Source organism: Hemiscyllium ocellatum, unplaced genomic scaffold (genome assembly GCF_020745735.1).
Source record: "Hemiscyllium ocellatum isolate sHemOce1 unplaced genomic scaffold, sHemOce1.pat.X.cur. R, whole genome shotgun sequence".
NCBI lineage: Eukaryota > Metazoa > Chordata > Chondrichthyes > Orectolobiformes > Hemiscylliidae > Hemiscyllium > Hemiscyllium ocellatum.
This window is the reverse complement of record NW_026867602.1, coordinates 1,764,550-1,777,886: the sequence shown is the minus strand read 5'-3', so window position 1 is coordinate 1,777,886 and position 13,337 is coordinate 1,764,550.

Here is a 13,337-nt window from a genome sequence, read left to right as displayed (position 1 = left end):
CGCTCTCTGAGTGAAAATATTTCTCCTCAGCTCAGTCCTAAGTGGTCTGCCCCATATCCTTAGACTATGAGACCCTCGTTCTGGACTCCTCAGTCATCAGGAATATCTTTCCTGTGTTTACACTGTCTAGTCCTGTTAGAATGTTATGGGCTTCTGTGAGAGAGGAGGAAGGGTGGCAGAATGGGGAGAATTGGGGAATGAGAAAAAGGGGAAGTAGAGAGAGATGAGGGGAAAAGTCAAGGGGGTAAGGATTCAGTGTGTGGGAGGGAGGGGGGAAGGGGAGAGGGGGGAAGGAGATAGTGGGGGAAGGAGGGAGAGAGGGGAAAAGGAGAGGGAGAAACAAGAGAGTGGGGGAAGGAGGGAGAGAGAGAGGAAGGAGAGAGAGTGGGAGAAAGAGAGGTGAAATGAGGGAGAGTGGGAGAAAGGAGGGAGATTGGGGCTAGTGAGAGGGGATTGGCAGGGAAGGAGGGAGTGAAGGAGAGCTGGCATAGAGCGAGAAGGCGAGAGGGAGTGATACAGAGTGATGGAGAGGCTACGTGAAGGTCAGTGTACTGGATAGGGAGGCAGTGTAAGAGAGAAAGGCAGGCACAGTGAAAGTAGAGTGAGAAGCAAGGACAAGGGGAGACAGACTAGAGTGAGGAAACTCTGAATGAATGTGCCTGAAGGCCCAGATGTAGAGTGAACGTGCTGTCACCTCACTGCTGGCAAAAAGGTGAGCAACACAGAGCTGCATTGTTTGTAACCATTCAAACATCTCTTGTGTTTCTCCAGTGCCACCCCAGAAAGCATTGCCCCCTGCTGAGGTACAGTCGATGGGCATTAACTCTGCACTCCCCCTCTGGAGTGGAGGGCATTCAGTATTCCTGACCACAAAGGGAGCTGCATGCTAGTGGGATTGATGGGATCTCACTGTGACCTGTCTATTGTTAAATGTCCTCTTAATGACCCATCACAAACCCAACCACTTTGACAGATAGACAGAGGCATCCTGTAAAGGTCCAGGCAGGTGCTGGTGGAGTTTGAGAGATACAGTTCCACCCGTGACAGAGATGCGAATGTTCTTCTGTTACCTCCCACCCTGCCTTTCCTACCAGTTATGGCCATGAGACCTTTTGCCTCTGCCTGAGAGGGCAAACAAGGCTTAGTGTCTCTTCTAAGGAGATGGTGCATGCTTCCTTGGCGCTGACCCTCCAACAGTGTGGCACTCCCTCAGCCCAGACTCTCTGACAGCATGGCATTCCATCAGTGCAGACCCTTGACAGTGCCTGCTCCCTCAGCGATGACCATCCGGCAGTGTGATATTCCGTCAGCACTGACTTTCACAATGGGGTGAAAGTGAGGACTGCAGATGCTGGAGATTAGAGTCGAGAATGTGGTGCACGAAAACCACAGCAAGTCAGGCAGCTTCTCGGATGCTGCCTGACCCTGCTGTGCTTTTCCAGCACCACATTCTTGACACTGACCCTCACAATGCCCACTCCTTCAGCATTGACTTCTGACATTGCAGTGCCCCCTCAGCACAGATCCTCCCACAGTGAGACACTCCCTCAGTGCAGATCCTCTGACAGTGCCCACTCCTGCGGCGCTGACCCTCCCACTGTGCGGCACTCCCTCAGCACTGACCTTCCCACAGTGCGGCACTTTCTCAGCACTGACTCTCCCACTGTGCAGCACTCCCTCAGCGCTGACTGTCCCACTGTGCGGCACTCCCTCAGCACTGACCTTCCCACAGTGCGGCACTTTCTCAGCATTGACTCTCCCACTGTGCGGCACTCCCTCAGCGCTGACCGTCTGACAGTGCGGCAGTCCCTCAGCGCTGACTGCCTGACAGTGCAGCACTCCCTCAGTGCTGATCCTCAGACACTGTAGCACACCTTTAATGCTGATCCTTCAGCAGTGTGGCACTCCATCAGCACTGATACTGCACCTGATTTGTCCCAAAATTATGGGGTTTAAGTTTCTCATGTTGGAGTCTCGAAGTCACAAACATGAACCTCAAATAACATTGCTGACTGAGCAGTGCACATCAAAGGGTGATAATAGCTGCAATCCAGCCACTCTGCTGTAGGATTTGGGATCTCTGTCAGTCTGATGCAAACTGTACTGCACCTGAATTTATTCAATATCCTACCAATAAATTGTGTTAACCAGAGTTCAGGAGTCCCAATGTATAGTGTGGAGGAACCTTTACTCTGTATCTAACCCTGTGCTGTCCCTCTCCTAGGAATGTTTAATGGTGAAGGCTTATTCTGTATCTAACCCTGTGAGGGTATTTGTTGGGGACAGTGTAGAGGAAGCTTTACTTTGTATTTAACTCTGTGCTGTCCCTGTCCTGGGAGTATTTGATGGAGACAGTGCAGCAGGAGCTTTATTTCCGTTTACAAGGATAGAGGAGGTCTATCCTCTATGTATCTCAAGTTGTAAAGACTGCCACAATTCTCGCTTTTTCATCGGTGATTATGTGAGTGGTGCTGAGGCCAGGGAATGGATCAGAAATGTGTCTGTGAGTTGGGGTTGGGGGTGGAGAGTGAGTAGACCATTGGCAAACCTTGGAGAGATTTCTGAACCACACATAACTGGGTGGGATTGTGACTTGGAAGATGCAGGAATCTTCAAAGTGTTTGAGACAGGCTATGGGAGTAGGAAAACACATGGCAGACGCTGTACAATGTGGCTAATTAGGAAGTTCTATATAAAACCCAGCAGAACTGTGGCTGCTGTAAATCAGAAACAAAAAACAGAAATTGCTGGAAAAGCTCAGCAGGTCTGGCAGCATCTGTGCAGACAAATCAGAGGTAACATTTCGGGTCCAGTTCTGAGAAAGGGTCACTGAACTCAAAATGTGGTTAGCACTGCTGTCTCACAACGCCTGAGACCCGTGTTCGGTTTCCGCCTCAGGCGACTGACTGTGTGGAGTTTGTACGTTCTCCCCGTGTCTGCGTGGGTTTTCTCCGGGTGCTCCGGTTTCCTCCCACAGTCCAAAATTGTGCGGGTCAGGTGAATTGGCCATGCTAAATTGCCCGTAGTGCTAGGTCAGGGGTAAATGTAGGGGTATGGGTGGGTTGCGCTTCAGCGGGTCAGTGTGGACTTGTTGGGCCGAAGGGCCTGTTTCCACACTGTAAGTAATCTAATCTAAAAAAAAATTTCTCTCCACAGATGCTGCCAGACCTGCCGAGCTTTTCCAGCAATTTCTGTTTTTGTGGAGGATGGTCCAGACTTTGGTGTGAAAAACAGAAAGATAGTGTATTATTTAAACGGTGATATTTGGGAATTGTGGATGTATAAAGGGATACGATGAAAGTAGGTGCAACATGCAGTTAGGAAGGCAAATGATATATTGGCCTCCATTGCAACTCGATTTGAGTCCAGGAGTCACTGCAGTTATGCCAGTCCTCAGTGAGAGCGCTCCTGGAGAAGTGTGTGCAGGTTTCAGCTTGCTACTTAAGAAAGATGTCCTTGCCACCAAGGAAGTATAATGGAGGTTCACTAGGCTGGTACTGGGAATGGAGACCGTTGAGAGTATGTTGCTGGAAAAGCACAGCAGCTCAGGCAGCATCCAAGGAGCAGGAAAATCAACATTTCGGGCCGGAGTCCTTCATCAGGAATGAGTACCAGGAATGGCAGATCCATCTTATGAGGAGACATTGGTTCCACTGGGCCTGTACTCTCTAGAATTGCTCGGGATGGGAGGAGGAGCTGATTGAAACGTATACAGTTCTAGCAGGACTATACCATCTGAAAGTATGTTTCATCTGGTTCGAGGACTCTAAAACCAGGGAGCACAGTCCCAGGATATGGGGCTGACCATTTAAGATTGAATTGTGGAAATATTCTTCACCCAAAGAGTAGTAACCGATGGGATCCTCTAACACTGGCAGCTGTGGAGACCAAGCAACTGAGAAAGCTCAAGAAACAGATTGATAAATTTATAGATTTTAAAGGCATCTAGGAGCAGGAAGAGAAATTAGGGATTGAGTTTGAGGATTAGTCAATATTTGTATTGAATGGCAGAGCAGGCTTGAAGGGCTTCCTCCTGCCCCTTGCCTTGATATTGGTTTATTCAGCTCAGGACAGTAGAGGTATTGTTGGCATAATTCCAGGGTGTATAGGGGAAGGAAACTGCAGGGGATGAGCACAATAGAAATGTGGAGCTTATTCAAGGAACAGTTACTGCATGTCCTTGATAAGTATGTACCTCTCAGACAGTGAGGAAATTGTCAAGTGCAGGAATTGTGGTTTACTAAGAAAGTTGAATCTCTTGCCAAGAGGAAGAAGAAGGCTTATGTTAGAATGAGATCTGAAGGCTCAGGGCATTGAGAGTTACAAGGAAGCCAGGTAAGGTCTAAAGAGAGAGCTAAGACAGCCAAGCAGGGAACATGAGAAGTCTTTGGCAGATAGGGTCAGTGAGATCCCTAAAGTTTTCTACAGGTATATTAGGAATAAAAGAATGATTAGAATAAGATTAGGGCCAATCAAGGACAGTAGTGGGAAGTTGTGCATGGAGTCGGAGGAGATAGGGGAAGAGAGAAATGAATATTTTTCATCAGTATTAACACTGGAAAAAGACAATGTTGTCAAGGAGAATACTGAGAAACAGGCTACTAGACTAGATGGGGTTGAGGTTCACAAGGAGGACGTGTTAGAAATTCTGAAAAGTGTGAATATATTTTAATCCTCTGGGCTGGATGGGATTTATCTTTGGATTCTTTGTGAAGCCAGGGAGGAGATTGCCAAGCCTTTGGCTTTGATCTTTATGTCATCATTGTCTACAGGAATAGTGCCAGAAGACTGGAGGATGGCAAATGTTGTCCCCTTGTTCAAGAAGGGGAGTAGAGACAACCCTAGTTATTATAGACTGGTGGGCCTTAATTCGGTTGTGGGTAAAGTGTTAGGAAAGGTTATAATCATCTAAAGAGGAATAAGTTGATTCGGGGATAGTCAACACAGTTTTGTGAAGGGTAGGTTGAACTTATTGAGTTCTTTGAGAAGATGACCAAACAGGTGAATGGGGGTAAAGTGGTTGATGTGGTGGATATTGATCTCAATAAGGTGTTTGATAATGTTCCCCACATTAAGTTACTGCACAAAATGCAGATGCATGGGATTGAGGGCGATTTAGTGGTTTGGACCAGAAATTGGCTAGCTGAAAGAAGACAGAGAGTGGTGGTTGATGGGAAATGTTCATCCTGGAGTTCAGTTACTAGTTGTGTACTGCAAGGATCTGATTTGGGTCCACTGCTGTTTATTACGTGCAAATTTATAACTGCCCTGGATGAGGGCGTACAAGGATGTGTTAATATGTTTGCAGACGACACTAAGGTCGGTACAGTTGTGGATAGTGCTGAAGGATATTGTAGGTTACAGAGGGACATAGATAAGCTGCAGAGCTGGGCTGAGAGGTGGCAAATGGAGTTTAATGCTGAAAAGTGTGATGTGATTCACTTTGGAAGGAGTAACAGGAATGCAGAGTATTGGGCGAATGGTAAGATTCTTGGTAGTGTGGATGAGCAGAGAGATCTTGGTATCCATATACATAGATCCCTCAAAATTGCCACCCAGGCTGATAGGGCTGTTAAGAAGGCATACGGTGTGTTAGCTTTTATTAGTACAGGGATTGAGTTTTGGAACCATGAGGTCATGCTGCAGCTGTACAAATCTCTGGTGCAGCTGCACTTGGAGTATTACATGCAGTTCTAGAACATAGAACATAGAACAATACAGCACAGAACAGGCCCTTCGGCCCACGATGTTGTGCCGAACATTTGTCCTAGCTTAAGCACCCATCCATGTACCTATCCAATTGCCGCTTAAAGGTCACCAGTGATTCTGACTCTACCACTCCCACGGGCAGCGCATTCCATGCCCCCACCACTCTCTGGGTAAAGAACCCACCCCTGACATCTCCCCTAAACCTTCCACCCTTCACCTTAAATTTATGTCCCCTTGTAACACTCTGTTGTACCCAGGGATAAAGTTTCTGACTGTCTACTCTATCTATTCCTCTGATCATCTTATAAACCTCTATCAAGTCACCCCTTATCCTTCGCCGTTCCAACGAGAAAAGGCCTAGCACTCTCAACCTGTCCTCGTACGACCTATTCTCCATTCCAGGCAACATCCTGGTAAATCTTCTCTGCACTCTCTCCAAAGCTTCCACATCTTTCCTAAAGTGAGGCGACCAAAATTGCACACAGTACTCCAAATGTGGCCTAACCAAAGTCCTGTACAGCTGCAACATCACTTCACGACTCTTGAATTCAATCCCTCTGCTAATGAACGCTAATACACCATAGGCCTTCTAACAAGCTCTATCCACCTGAGTGGCAACTTTCAAAGATCTATGTACATAGACCCCATGATCCCTCTGTTCCTCCACCTGACTAAGAACCCTACCGTTAACCCTGTATTCCGCATTCTTATTTGTCCTTCCAAAATGGACAACCTCACACTTGGCAGGGTTGAACTCCATCTGCCACTCCTCAGCCCAGCTCTGCATCATATCTAAATCCCTTTGCAGCCGACAACAGCCCTCCTCACTATCCACAACTCCACCAATCTTCGTATCGTCTGCAAATTTACTGACCCACCCTTCGACTCCCTCATCCAAGTCATTAATAAAAATTACAAACAGCAGAGGACCCAGAACTGATCCCTGCGGAACTCCACTTGTAACTGGGCTCCAGGCTGAATATTTACCATCTACCACCACTCTCTGACTTCGACCGGTTAGCCAGTTTTCTATCCAATTGGCCAAATTTCCCTCTATCCCATGCCTCCTGACTTTCCGCATAAGCCTACCATGGGGAACCTTATCAAATGCCTTACTAAAATCCATGTACACTACATCCACTGCTCTACCCTCATCCACATGCTTGGTCACCTCCTCAAAGAATTCAATAAGACTTGTAAGGCAAGACCTACCCTTCACAAATCCGTGCTGGCTGTCCCTAATCAAGCAGTGTCTTTCCAGGTACTCATAAATCCTATCCCTCAGTACCCTTTCCATTACTTTGCCTACCACAGAAGTAAGACTAACTGGCCTGTAATTCCCGGGGTTATCCCTATTCCCTTTTTTGAACAGGGGCACAACATTTGCCACTCTCCAGTCCCCTGGTACCACCCTCGTTGACAGTGAAGACGAAAAGATCATTGCCAACGGTACTGCAATTTCCTCTCTTGCTTCCCACATAATCCTGGGATATATCCCGTCAGGCCCTGGGGACTTGTCTATCCTCAAGTTGTTCAAAATGTCCAACACATCTTCCTTCCTAACAAGTATCTCTTCTAACTTACCAGTCCGTTTCACACTCTCCTCTTCAGCAATACGATCCCTCTCCTTCGTAAATACTGAAGAAAAGTACTCATTCAAGACCTCTCCTATCTCTTCCGACTCAATACACAGTCTCCCACTACTGTCCTTGATCGGACCTACCCTCGTTCTCGTCATTCTCATGTTTCTAACATGCGCATAAAATGCCTTGGGGTTATCCTTGATCCTATCCGCCAAGGATTTTTCATGCCCTCTCTTAGCTCTCCTAATCCCTTTCTTCAGGTCCCTTCTGGCTATCCTGTATCCCTCCACTGCTCTGTCTGAACCTTGTTTCCTCAACCTTATGTAAGCCTCCTTCTTCCTCTTTACTAGACATTCAACCTCCCTCGTCAACCAAGGTTCCCTCACACGGCCATCTCTTTCCTGCCTGACAGGTACATACGTATCAAGGACACGTCGTATCTGTTCCTTGAAAAAGTTCCACATTTCCACCACATCCTTCCCTGACAGCCTATGCTCCCAACTTATGCTCCTCAGATCCTGTCTTACAGCCTCGTAATTTCCCTTCCCCCAATTGTAAAACCTACCCTGTTGCGCGCACCTATCTCTCTCCATAACCAAGGTGAAAGTCACAGAATTGTGGTCACCATCACCAAAATGTTCACCCACTAACAAGCCCATCACTTGTCCCGGTTCGTTACCGAGTACCAAATCCAATATGGCCTCCCCTCTGGTTGGACAATCTACATACTGAGTTAGAAAAGCTTCCTGGACACACTGCACAAACACCGCCCCATCCAATCTACTTGATCTAAAGAGCTTCCAATCAATATTTGGGAAGTTGAAGTCGCCCATGGCTACTACCCTGTGGCTTCTGCACCTTTCCAAAATCTGTTTCCCAATCTGTTTCTCCACATCTCTGCTGCTATTGGGGGGCCTATAGTAAACACCCAACAAGGTGACTGCACCTTTCCTATTTCTGACTTCAGCCCATACTACCTCCAAAGGCAGATCCCCCTCAAACTTCCTTTCTGCAGCCGTTATACCATTTATAATTAACAAGTCCGGATCCCATCCCCCTGCCAAATTAGTTTAAACCCCCCCCGAAGAGTGCTAGCAAACCTACCCCCCAGGATATTGGTGCCCTTCTGGTTCAGCTGCAACCCGTCCTGTTTGTACAGGTCCCACCGTCCCCAGAATGCAGTCCAATTGTCCAAATACCTGAAGCCGTCCCTCCTACACCATCCTTGCAGCCACGTGTTCAACTGCACTCTCTCCCTATTCCTTGCCTCACTGTCACTTGGCACCGGCAACAACCCAGAGATGACGACTCTGTCTGTCCTAGCTTTTAGCTTCCAGCCTAACTCCCTGAGCTCTTGAATGACCTCCCCACCCCTCTTCCTACCTATGTCGTTGGTGCCAATGTGTACCACGACTTCTGGCTGCACACCCTCCCCCTTAAGGATTCTGAAGACACGGTCCGAGACGTCTCGGACCCTGGCACCCGGGAGGCAACAAACCATCCGAGAGTCTCGCCCATGTCCACAAAACCGCCTGTCCATCCCTCTAACTAGAGAGTCTCCTATAACTAGCGCTCTCCTCCTCTCCCCCCTTCCCTTCTGAGTCTCAGAGCCAGACCTCACGCTACAGACCTGGTCACTGCAGCTTACACCTGCAAGGCTGTCCCCCCCAACAGTATCCAAAGCTGTATACTTATTGTTTAGGGGAACGACCACAGGGGATCCCTGCACTGCCTGCTTCTTCCCCTTCCCACCTCTAACTGTTACCCAGCTACCTCTGTTCTCCAGCGTAACTATGTCCCTGTAGCTTCTATCAATCACCCTCTCAGCCTCTTGAATAATCCTCAGTTCGTCCAACTCCAGTTCCAGTTCCCTAACTCGTTCGGTGAGGAGCAGGATCTAGCTGCATTTCCTGCAGACGAAGTCGGCAGGAGTATCGGTGGTCACCCCTACCTCAAACATCCTGCAGGAGGAACATTCCACTGCCTGCACTGCCATGACTGTACACTTTGTCCCAAAACAAGAACACTGATCACTGCATTATAGGAAGGATGGGGAAGCTTTGGAAAGGGAGATTAGTAGGATGTTGCCTGGAATGGAGGGAAGATCTTATGAGTAAAGGTTAAGGGACTTGAGGCTGTTTTTGTTAGAGAGTGGGCGGCACGGTGGCACAGTGGTTAGCACTGCTGCCTCACAGCACCAGAGACCTGGGTTCAATTCCCGACTCAGGCGACTGACTGTGTGGAGTTTGCACGTTCTCCCCGTGTCTGCGTGGGTTTCCTCCGGGTGCTCCGGTTTCCTCCCACAGTCACAAAGATGTGCGGGTCAGGTGAATTGGCCATGCTAAATTGCCCGTAGTGTTAGGTAAGGGGTAAATGTAAGGGTATGGGTGGGTTGCGCTTCGGCGGGTCGGTGTGGACTTGTTGGGCCGAAGGGCCTGTTTCCACACTGTAAGTCTAATCTAATCTAATCAAAGAAGGTTGAGAGGTGACTTAATTGAGATACATAAGATAATCAGAGGGTTAGATAGGGTGGACAGGGAGAGCCTTTTTTACGAGGATGGTGATGGCTAGCACGAGGGGGCATCGCTTCAAACTGAGGGGTGATTGATATAGGACAGATGTCAGAGGTAGTTTCTTTACTCAATAGTAGGATTATGGAATGTACTGCCTGCAGCAGTTGTAGACTCACCAACTTTACAGGTATTTAAGCGGTCATTGGAAAGGCAAATAGATGATAATGAAATAGTGTAAGTTAGATGAGCTTCAGATTAGTTTTACAGGGCAGCACTCACATCGAGGGCCGAAGGGCTTGTACTGAGCTGTAATGTTCTATGTTCTATAGCACTAAAATGCAGCCAGTGCAGAGACTGAGGACAAAGCAGCTCTCTACACCTGAGCCAATTCCCCTCCAAGCCTATCCCTCCTCTTCCAGGGATTTGCAGGCTAGGGTGGATGGCTATGCTAAATTGTCTGTACTGTGCAGGTTAGGGTGGATTGGCCGTGCTAAATTGTCCCCGTAGTGCCCAGGGATGTGCAGGTTAGGGTGGATTGGCCGTGCTAAATTGTCCCCGTAGTGCCCAGGGATGTGCAGGTTAGGGTGGATTGGCCGTGCTAAATTGTCCCGTAGTGCCCAGGGATGTACAGGTTAGGGTGGATTGGCCGTGCTAAATTGTCCCCGTAGTGCCCAGGGATGTGCAGGTTAGGGTGGATTGGGCGTGCTAAATTGTCCCCGTAGTGCCCAGGGATGTGCAGGTTAGAGTGGATTGGCCGTGCTAAATTGTCCCCGTAGTGCCCAGGGATGTGCAGGTTAGAGTGGATTGGCCGTGCTAAATTGTCCCCGTAGTGCCCAGGGATGTGCAGGTTAGGGTGGATTGGCCGTGCTAAATTATCCCATAGTGTCCAGGGATGTGCAGGTTAGGGTGGATTGGCCATGCTAAATTGTCCCGTAGTGCCCAGGGATGTGCAGGTTAGGGTGGATTGGCTGTGCTAAATTATCCCATAGTGTCCAGGGATGTGCAGGTTAGGGTGGATTGGCCATGCTAAATTGTCCCGTAGTGCCCAGGGATGTGCAGGTTAGGGTGGGATTGGCCGTGCTAAATTGCCCATAGTGTCCAGGGATGTGCTGGTTAGGGTGGATTGGCCGTGCTAAATTGCCCGTAGTGTCCATGGATGTGTAGGTTAGGGTGGTTTGGCTGTGCTAAATTGCCCCATAGTGTCCAGGGATGTGCAGGTTAGGGTGGATTGGCCGTGCTAAATTGTCCCGTAGTGCCCAGGGATGTGCAGGTTAGGGTGGATTGGCCGTGTTAAATTGTCCTGTAGTGCCCAGGGATGTGTAGGTTAGGGTGGATTGGCCGTGCTAAATTGCCCATAGTGTCCAGGGATGTGTAGGTTAGGGTGGATTGGCCAAGCTAAATGGTCCCATAGTGTCCAGGGATGTGCAGGTTAGGGTGGATTAGCCATTCTAAATTGCCCATAGTGTCCAGAGATAATAGAAAATAGACAATAGGTGCAGGAGTAGGCCATTCTGCCCTTCGAGCCTGCACCACCATTCAATATGATCATGGCTGATCATTCCTAATCAGTATCCGCTTCCTGCCTTATCTCCATAACCCTTGATTCCACTCTCCTCGAGAGCTCTATCCAACTCTTTCTTAAATGAATCCAGAGACTGGGCCTCCACTACCCTCTGGGGCAGAGCATTCCACACAGCCACCACTCTCTGGGTGAAGAAGTTTCTCCTCATCTCTGTCCTAAATGGCCTACCCCGTATCTTTAAGCTGTGTCCTCTGGTTCGGCACTCACCCATCAGCGGAAACATGTTTCCTGCTGCCAGAGTGTCCAATCCTTTCATAATCTTGTAGTCTCAATCAGATCCCCTCTCAGTCTTCTAAACTCAAGGGTATACAAGCCCAGTCGCTCCAGTCTTTCAGTGTAAGGTAATCCCGCCATTCCAGGAATTGACCTCGTGAACCTACGCTGCACTCCCTCAATAACCAGAATGTCTTGCCTCAAATTTGGAGACCAGAACTGCACACAGTACTCCAGGTGTGGTCTCACCAGGGCCCTGTACAGCTGCAGAAGCACCTCTTTGCTCCTATACTCAATCCCTCTTGTTATGAAGGCCAGCATGCTATTAGCCTTCTTCACTACCTGCTGTACCTGCATGCTTACCTTCATTGACTGGTGTACAAGAACACCCAGATCTCTCTGTACTGCCCCTTTACCTAAATTGATTTCATTTAGGTAGTAATCTGCCTTCCTGTTCTTGCCACCAAAGTGGGTAACCATACATTTATCCACATTAAGCTGCATCTGCCATGCATCTGACCTCTCACCTAACTTGTCCAGGTCACCCTGTAATCTCCTAACATCCTCATCACATTTCACCCTGCCACCCAGCTTAGTATCATCAACAAATTTGCTAATGTTATTACTAATACCATCTTCTATATCATTCTATATGTGCAGGTTAGAGTGGATTGGCCATCCTAAATTGCCTACAGTGTCCAGGGATGTGCAGGTTAGGGTGGATTTGCCATGCTAAATTGTCCCATAGTGTCCAAAGATGTGCAGGTTAGGGTGGATTGGCCATGTTAAATTGCCCATAGTGTCCAGGGACATGCATGTTAGGTGTATTAGCCATGGGGAATGCAGGGTTACAGAGTGGAGGTGTGGGTGTGGATTCGATGGGCCACTGGCCTGCTTCCATACTGTAGGAATTCTATTATTTGGTGATCAAACATGAAGAGTAAAAGGTCCTTGAAACGTCTGTGTGAACAAGCAAACACAGGTTCCCACCCTCATGCCCCCTTTGAAAGCGGGAAGAATCTGTCAGATAGGACAGAAGGCGCTGGGCTCAGGAATTCACTTGTGGCAGTGGTTAAGGGTGAGCTATGTGAACCAGTAGCTCACACAGTGCATGTGTGGGCGAGCTCCTTGTATCAGGCACTGTACACCCACAGGAACCAATCCTGACAGGCTGCATGGGATTTTTTTAATAAAAAAAATTACCACATCCTAGACCCATAAATTAGACAGCAGCTGCCGGAGAACGCAAAAATGTACAAACCTCCTCTGCCAACTAGCGAGTTCAGATTAACGTCACTCAGTGCAAAGGCTAGATGGTCCTGTTCTGGACAAGGAGGTGAAGATTGAACCATATTCTCTCCCTGATCATACACTCACAGGACAGGGACAGAATGGGGTTAGATTCAGAATAAAGCTCCCCCTACTCAGTCCCCTATCAAACCCTCCCAGGGCAGAGACGGCACGGGGTTAGATCTACAGTAAAGCTAACTCTCACAGGACATGGATAGCTTGGGGTTAGATAGAGAGTAAAGCTACCTCTACGCTGTCTCTATCAAACTCTTACAGAACATGGACAGCATGGGGTTAGATCTACAGTAAAGCTAACTCTCACAGGACATGGACAGCTTGGGGTTAGATAGAGAGTAAAGCTACCTCTACGCTGTCTCTATCAAACTCTTACAGAACATGGACAGCATGGGGTTAGATCTACAGTAAAGCTACCTCTACACTGTCTGT